Source organism: Humulus lupulus, chromosome 4, assembly GCF_963169125.1.
Source record: "Humulus lupulus chromosome 4, drHumLupu1.1, whole genome shotgun sequence".
NCBI lineage: Eukaryota > Viridiplantae > Streptophyta > Magnoliopsida > Rosales > Cannabaceae > Humulus > Humulus lupulus.
In genome coordinates this window covers 14,175,711-14,184,851 of record NC_084796.1, presented here as the reverse complement: position 1 = coordinate 14,184,851, position 9,141 = coordinate 14,175,711, and the positions used below count along the sequence as shown (strand labels likewise).

Genomic DNA, 9,141 nt, shown 5'->3' with positions numbered 1-9,141 from the left:
TTTTTTTATTAAAATAAATGAAATCAAACGTGTTCCCACTTTTAAAGGAAAGATTCCATTTCTAAAGACTGTTTCTATTCTCAATCCCACTTTTAATGTTAAGTTGTTAATTCATAAATATTTAGTCAAACCCTCAAACGGTCAGTTGCTTTCATCATATATATATAATATTATATTATATATTAAAAATCAAGAGTAAAATTCATGAATAGAAAGGGATAGGTAGGCTTTTGCAGACAAAAAAGAAAAAATAGCAGTAAGTGAAATGTTGATTCATTTTTATTTATTTTTGGTTGGCTCACCATCAAGGCATCAACATCAATTTGGTCTCAAATGCATCAACCTCTCCATCAAGGCGTCAAGATTAAAGTAAGGTATCTATATATATTTTAATATATATGAAGAACAAAGAAGTGAAATATGAATTTAATTTTTTTTGTCATATAGAATTTTATTCTTTCTTATTTCTTGATTTTTTTTTTTGCCGTTATTTTTTTTATATATGATATATATAATGCTAAAATTACTAGAGAAAAAAAAATGTAATATGTTGTTTTGTTTAGTGTTCAATGTTCATTCTCCTTTAATACCGTTAATCTGTTCTATTATATTTTATTTTTATTTGGTATCTTTAATTGAGATTAATCACTAATTTTTATTTAATTATTAATTAATCACTACTTATTAGTACTACTTTTTTTTTTATTGTTGTAGAAATATCACTGCATAGATCAGAAAATTAATTGAAAAGGGTATTGGGCAATTGGCGACTCTAAATTTGTGACAGTGAATTTTTTCAATTTGAAGCTTTTAAACTTTGAAGATGGAATTAGCAGCAAATACCAGGTTCTTTTGTTCCTTTTTTCACTTCTAATTTAATAAATTATTACTATATTGATTGTTCTTTGAAACATTATATTAGTTGTTGTTGTTTTTTTTTCACTATGCCTCCTAAGATTAGAAAACATGAGTCTGGGTATGAAAAACGCAAGAAAAAGAAAAAAATTGAGGAGTTAACTCAATCTCAAAGAGGAGCTCTTGATAAATTTATTATAAAAGAACCACAAGTTTCTTTAGAAAATCATAATTATGACATTTTTGATGTTGAATTTCCTGAAAACATGGTTCCTAATGAGAATGTTAGTATTGAGAATCAAACTCAAAGTGTTGATGTGGAAAATAGAGGTGACGTGCCCATTAAAAATGATAATGTGAAAAATAATAGTGACGTGCCCATTGAAGATGATAATATGGAAAATCAAAATTCTAATACTAAAAATAGTGATGATGATCATTTGAATAATTCACTTGAAAATGAAGATGTTTTAGAGGATAATGATAATAACAATGAAGAGCAATCAAACCCATTTGAACATTTGCTTGATATATTTGATCTAAGAAATTGGGATGCTCTTGATTAAAAAATGATTGATTTATTAGTGATGAAGGGTCCAAAAAGAGATTGTTCTATTATGAGTGGTTCTAAAGCTAAATTTTCTAGACGATTCACTGCTAATTTGTATACTAGAGTTTTATCAAATGGAGAGAAGCGTGATCGAGATTGGCTTGTTTATTCAAAAGAGTTAGATAGAGTATTTTGTTTTTGTTGCAAAGTTTTTAAAAGTGGGATTGGTAGAGGCATGTTAACAAAGGCTTTAGTGATTGGGCACATATTGGTGAAAGACTTAAAGAGCATGAAATCAGTATGGAACATGTTAAAAATATGACCACTTGGTATGAATTGCGTCTAATGCTCGAAAAGAATCAAACGATTGATAAAGCTACTCAAAGACTAATTGAAAAAGAAAAAGATCATTGGAAAAAAGTTTTACTAAGAATTATTTTAATAGTGAAATTTCTTGCTAAACATAACTTGGCATTTCGTGGTTCTAATGAGAAATTGTATCAAAATAGTAATGGAAATTTTTTGGGCTTAATTGAAATGTTGGCAGAGTTTGACCCTATTATCCAAGAACATGTTAAACGCATTACAAATGATGATATTCATAGTCATTATCTTGGACATAACATCCAAAACGAGTTAATACTTGTGCTTGCTTCTGCAATTAAAACTGAAATCATTAAAAAAGTTAAACAAGCAAAGTATTTTTCTGTGATACTTGATTGTACTCCTGATGTTAGACATCAAGAGCAGATGTCCTTGATATTGAGATATGTGGATGTTTCTTCACATTCTGTTCGCATTGAAGAATCATTTTTAGGATTTTTAAATGTGAATGATACAACTGGTCACAGACTTTTTGATGTTCTACAAAATGAGTTGAAAAAACTTAATCTTGACATATTTGATGTGCGGGGACAAGGCTATGATAATGGGTCAAATATGAAAGGAAAACATCAAGGTGTACAAAATAAATTTTTAGACATAAATCCAAGAGCCTTTTATACTCCTTGTGGTTGTCATAGTCTTAATTTGACATTATGTGACATGGCTGAATCATGTAGTAAAGCTAGAATTTTTTTTGGAGTTATTCAGCGTATTTATACGATTTTTGCCAATTCTACTAAGAGATGGCAAATTTTGAAAGATAATGTGAAAGGATTGACTCCAAAATCATTGTCATCCACTCGTTGGGAGAGTCATGTAGATAGTGTTAAAGCTATAAGATCTCAAATGTTAGATTTTAGAGAAGCTTTACTTGAAGTGTCAGAAAAGGATGAACTTGATTCTAAAATAAGAAGTGAAGCAAAATCCTTAGCAACAAATGAGCTTGGTGATTTTGAGTTTTTAATAGCAATTATTATTTGGTTTGAAATATTATTTGCTATTAATTTAGTTAGCAAGCTTTTACAATCAAAGGATATGCTTATTGATGTTGCTATGGAAAAAATAAAAGGGTTAATTTCTTTTTTCGTGGGATATAGAGAAACAGGTTTTTATAACGCTTTGAATAATGCTAAGGAAATTGCTATTGAAATGAATATTGATCCAGTTTTTCCTCAAATGCGCACAATTCGAAGAAAAAGACAATTTGATGAGAATTTGAATACATCTGTTGAGTTATCTGGAGAGGAATCTTTTAGAGTTAATTATTTTCTTTACCTTGTTGATCAAGCCATTGTTTCTCTTACTATGCGATTTGAACAATATCAAGAATATGAAAATATTTTTGGTTTCTTGTTTACTTCTGACAAGCTCCAATCGTTAGACAATGCAAGTTTGAAGTCTTGTTGTAGTCATTTTGAAAAGGTATTGAAACATAATGAACATTATGATATTGATGGGAATGAATTATATGTGGAGTTAAAGTTATTAACAGAAATCTTGCCTAGGAAAAAAATGAGAGCTATTGATATATTAAAGTTTTTGAAAGGCTTAGATTGTTTTCCTAATACAGTTATTGCCTATAGAATTTTGTTGACTATTCCGGTGACAGTTGCTTCTGCAGAAAGAAGTTTTTCAAAATTGAAGTTGTTGAAGTCCTACTTGCGGTCTACCATGTTACAAGAAAGGCTTAATGGATTAGCATTGATCGCGATTGAAAATGATATTTTGGAGACTGTAAAATATGAAGAGTTGGTTGATGAATTTGCTTCAAAAAGTGTGCGAAGGATGGCTCTTTTTAAGTAGAATGTTGATATTAGCTTAAAGTTTGTAATGGAAAAATAACAATTTTAATAAAATAGTTTGAATTTTTGGTGCTTAATTTTGTAAAATATATAATCGTAACAATAATATTTGAAAATATTATTAGTTTTTAGTTAAACTTTTTTTATTTGTTAGGGGCCCAAATTTTTAGATTAGAACAAGGCCTCCAAAATATTTAAGACGGCCCTGGTCCAAGCACAGGTTACCAACAAATGAGTCACAAGAACGATCCCGATTCCAAGCCTCTAGTGTTAACCTAGTCACAACCATAATATAAAACCTCATCAAAATGAGTAAATAAATACTTCCAAACCCAACCCAAGCCTCCGAGACATTGAATCCCACTCAACTAAGTAGTAGGATCGATCCCAGGCCCTTAGAGCTAAGTTTCCATCACAAAAACACACTTTTGGGAAATTTTTCCCTTAAGGGCCGAGGCCCTACATGGCCATGCCACGGCCCGCCCCCTTGGTAGAGCCTCCTCCATGTTCTTCAAGTTAGGGCCACGACCCAACCTCGTACCAGCCACTTTTCTTCATTTTTTCCATTTTAAAACCTTCCAAAAACCCATCCAAACATTTCCAAATCATCAAATCAAAGTTCCCAAACTTCCTAATGGTCCAAAACCACCAAAACCTGAAGCTCAAACAAACTAAAAACTCAACGATTCACAAAGTCCAATTCAAGCTTAAAAAATTTTAAAAACTTAAAACTTAAACTTGAATTACCTCCAATTGAGTTGTTTCCAACTAAATCCTCTGGCTAATAAGCTTCTAATTCTCCTTAGGATTGCTATGCCTCGATCCTCGCTTGATTCCGAGTCCTAGAACTCAAGTTATCTTCGAAAACGCGACCGGGAGACGAAAATGGAACTTTTAGGGAGAGAGAACGTACAGAAAGTTCTTTTTATTTTCTTAAAAGGTTACTTCAAGCTTAAGTAGCTTCCAATAAAACCTAATGCACGGGGTCCCGAAAACACCCCCGGGGATATTATAGTCAAAACTTCCAGAATTTCCCCCTGATCTTACTAACTCCCAATTTATCACCAAATATTAATTCTCATTACCCAATAACCCGGTAATGCTCTAAATACCCCTTGACTTACTACAAGTCAAGCTTAAATCCCGTTGTGACTTTCCCACTAGCTTACCTCCTAGGATCGTCTTGTGCTGGGTAACCCTGGCATAACCAAATAATAACAAAGCACCACACCCATTTCACATATATGCCAAAAATGCCCGAAATGGCCAAAATATGAAAATCACCCAATTAATCACAAATGGGTTCACATGCATATTTAATACACCTAAACATGCATATTATCATTAAATAGCATAATAAAACAATTATGGCCCTCTCGGCCTCCTAATTAAGGTCCTAAACCTTATTAGGAAATTTGGGGCATTACAAGTGTTGTTAGGACCTGTAATGAGAAAAACATCCACATATACCGATAGCAAAATTAGATTAGGTCTTGAACCAAATATGAACAAAAAATTATCTGACCGAGAATGCTTAAAAACCCCACTGAAAAATAATGTTTTTGAGCTTTTCATTCCATGCTCTAGGTGCCTATTTCAATCCTTATAATGCCTTGTTTAATCTACAAACATAATTGGGTTTTGATGAATCAACAAAACATGTATGCTGTTGCATATAGACAAGCTCATTGAGAGTACCATTCAAAAAAGCATTACTTACATCTAGCTACTATGCATCCCAAGCATATGACACATCTAGTGTAAGCATTGTCCATACTGTGGCTGGCTTTACAATTGGACTAAATGTGTCTTCATATTCAATTCTAGGTGATCGTAAATACCCCTTAGCTACAAGTCAACATTTGAACTTGTCTAGAGACCCATCAGCTTTCAATTTCACTCTAAACACCCACCTGTTTGTAATAATGTGCATATCAGGAGAATATGGCACTAAGGTCCAAGTCTCTTACTTTTGCAGTGCATCAAATTCATCTTTCATACCATCTAGGATCATTGAGGGCATCCTTGGTCGAGGAAGGTTCAGTAGGAAATAAGGACTCAGGCAACTGATGCTTTGTTGCCAAGTATGCTTTTGGTTTGTAGATACCCTTTTGAGATCGAGTTGTCATAGAGTGAGTTCTTGTGACAACCTAAGTTGGAGGAGCTGTGTAACGACCCAAATTCGCTAATAAGGCTTAAGGGCCTTGATTAGTGTGCCTGGAGGGCATAATGGGAATTATGTGTGATTTTAATGAGTAAGATGCATGATTATGATTTAAAGCATGTTATATGACTATTTGAATATTTGAGATGCAGGACTATGTGTATTAGTATGCATGTAGGCCCTGATTAGGTTAGAAGGGCATAATCGTAATTTTGGCCATTATGGGCATAACTGCTTTGATATATGTGATAATTGTCGAGACCACATTATTATGTGGATATATCTGTGATCTGTGACTTGAGATGATCCTAGTGAGCAAATTAGCGGAAAAGTCATGGCGGGGATTTATACCTGGCTCGGGGTGAGTCTAGGGGTATAAATGGGAATTTAGTGAGTATATTGGAGTCTATCTTGACATTGAGGGATATTATTGGTGATTAATTAGGTATCGGGAATTAAGTGGGAAATATTTGAGACACTCGAGGAATTAGCGGGAATTGGGTAAAATGACTAAAATGCCCTTAAGTGGATTAAAGAGTTAGAAATAAAGGGGAGGGCATTAAGGTCATTTGTCTTGCAAGGGATAGATATGCTGAGGCTTTATGTTAGTGGGAATTGTAGAAAGTAATAGAAGTCTGAAAGAAAGGAAGGGAGAAAAGAAGGAAAAGGAAGAAAAAGAAAGGGAGAAAACAGAGAGAGTTTTCTAAGGTCGGTTTATGCTTCCTTCATTAGTTTCTTGAGGATTCTTGGAGAAAATTTCAGAGGAGAGCTGGGTTAGGCTGAGCATCAAGGATCCTAAGCTAGGTTTGAGGAATTGGCAGAGGTTTAGCAAGAACTCACCAACACTTGAGGTAAAATTCTGTAAGTTCCTTTAGTTCTGGTTTTGGTGTTTAGCAAAGATATCTAAGCTGTGTTGATGGGAATTCTAGGGAAGTTGGAGCCAAGGGTTGAGGAAAAGCAAGCCAAGGAGGTCTAGAGACAACTTGAGGTCGAAATTCCACCAAAGGTATAAATTCTAAGCCTTTAACTCTGATGTTTTGACTGGTTTTGCTGAGTTTCTAAGCTTAGGGACAGCTATGGTGAATTTTGGGATTAGAGATGCATGTGATTGGGTATTGAATTTTTGGGGTGCTTGGGATGAGTGGAGTTTGTTTATAAGGTTGTTTTTGAGGCTAGCAAAGGTTTGGAGAAGTTTTGGTTGAGGTTGGTTCGAGGAAATCGCAGGAAGAGAAACTCGGAGTTGGCCAGTCTGTGACTAGCGCTACAGCGCTAGCCTTTGGGTGCTGTAGTGCTAGGCCATGCATTCTGAGGGGATTTTGCTTTTGTTTGTAGCGCTGTAGCGCCCTCCTAAGAGTGCTGTAGCGCTGCCCTGTTTTTAGAAAGGGATTTTAGGGTTGTTTTCAAGGGTTTTTGACCAAGGGTTTGGGGTTTGATTCCACCACCTTGTTTGGTGGAACTAGGACTTCCTGGGGGCTCGGGATTGGCCCCGAGGCTAGGTTTTGGACTTGAGGATTGATGATGACTTTGGCCTATGGTTGTGTTTAGGTGAGCGCTAGGGTTCGAGGGGGATCGTGCTCAAGGAGTCGAGGGATCAAAGCTAGTGAATTGAAAGGTAAGAAAATTGCACCCGGTTATATGTTTGTGATGGGACTAAGTGCTCCTGATATTAGTATCGTGTCAATGATGGTATTATGCCATGGGACATGTAAAAGCGGCCTAAGAGTGCCGTACACAATATTTGCGCACAGGGCGCGGCTTGGCCACTGGTAGCCGAGGACAACTTAATATTCACTGAGCTCGGTTTAAGCGGGCCGGAGTCAGTGGGATAACGGAGGGAGCAGCCTGAGAGCGCTAGCCCTAGTTATCATTTGTGCAGTGATATATGATATGAGTTGATATGTTGTTGAATACTTGATTATACTGAATGATTATATGGTTGAGAACTTGTGATGCAATGTGAGATACTGACTTATCTGTTGATTGATTATGCCCTGTTGTTGTGTTTTCTTGCTGGGCCTTGGCTCACGGGTACTACGTGGTGCAGGTAAAGGCAAAGGCAAGCTGGACCAACCCTGAGATGGAGAGCTGCGGGGTTGAATGTACATAGCCAGCTGTTCGATTGCCATGGTCGAGGAGTGGATCAGGACAGAGTTTGCCTAACTGTCTGTTTTGCCTTAGTATGACTTGATATTGTATTTAAACTTTATGTTTCTTCTAAACGATCTTTAAACTTGGTATTTTTGGGATCCCGTGCAAACAGAAAACGTTTCCTAATGAAAATGTGGCTTTTGAGACCAAAACATTTTAACCCTAGTTCCTTTATAGTTTCAATGACTCGCTTTTAACTAAATGACTTGATTAGCAAGTCTAGCACTTTATAAACACACAGTGTAACGGTCTTGGCTATCCAGGGTGTTACAAGCTGGGACAATGTCATTAGAGGAGACAACAAGAGCAATTGTAGGAGATGAAGCTACATCAAGGGCATTTCTGTCAGAAGCTTGACCAGGAGATACAGATGCACTAAGAGTAGCCTCAGTTTGATCATTTGATGGAGGAGGAGACTCCAAAATAGAAGGCTCATGAGGATTTGAGCCAGATGAGACAGTTGGAGACAAGTTCTCAGTCAAAGAAGCAGAAGTACTAGTATTAGTATTGGTACTTACTGAAATAGTAAAGAATTAAGCAGGTGGTAAAGAATGGGAATTGGAATCTTGTACGTAGGGTATTAATAACTCTACAAAATAGAGTTATTTTACCACTTTTTATATGCTAATTGTTGCATAATTCTTGAGCTTTTAATTGATTTGTTAAGTTTTTAAGCAATTTTGAATTTATTGGGTTTGTTTTGATTTTATTTATTTTTGTTTTTATAGTTATTTTGTTGTAAAATGTTGTAGTTAATTATTGGAATTATTGTTGTTTAATTTGAGGTAAAAAAATATTGGATTATTGAACTTAAATGTTAAATATAAATTAAGTTATAATTATTATTTTCAAAGAATTAAAGTGATTTATTTTATAGTTGAAAATATTTTATTATGATTTATTTTATGTTTATTTTGTAGGGAATTTATTGCATTTTTTGTGCTTGAAAAGTAAGGAAAAGAAAGAAAAAAAATGGCAAAAATGAAAACACCTCCCAGCACCCTTCAGGTTCCCCAGCCCGTGCTCCTGGGCCTGCCTGCCCATTCGGCCTAGCCGCGGATTGGGCCCGTCTCCACCAGCCTTCCAGGCCCACCACCGAAGCCCCCTTTCCTCCAGCTGCTCCCAATCATGCCCAAGCTTCCTTTAAGGCCCGCCAGCACCTACATGACCCACCAGCTGCCTCCTGAAGCTTCCACTTCCCAGCCACGGGCCACCAGCCCTTTTCTTGGCCTAATGGC

General features: G+C 35.6%; 1 pseudogene; it reads left to right on the top strand.

Moving 5' to 3' along the window:
* The first annotated feature begins 944 nt into the window (after positions 1 to 944).
* LOC133831911 (uncharacterized) lies at positions 945 to 3,592 on the top strand (annotated as a pseudogene).
* Positions 3,593 to 9,141: the final 5,549 nt, after the last annotated feature.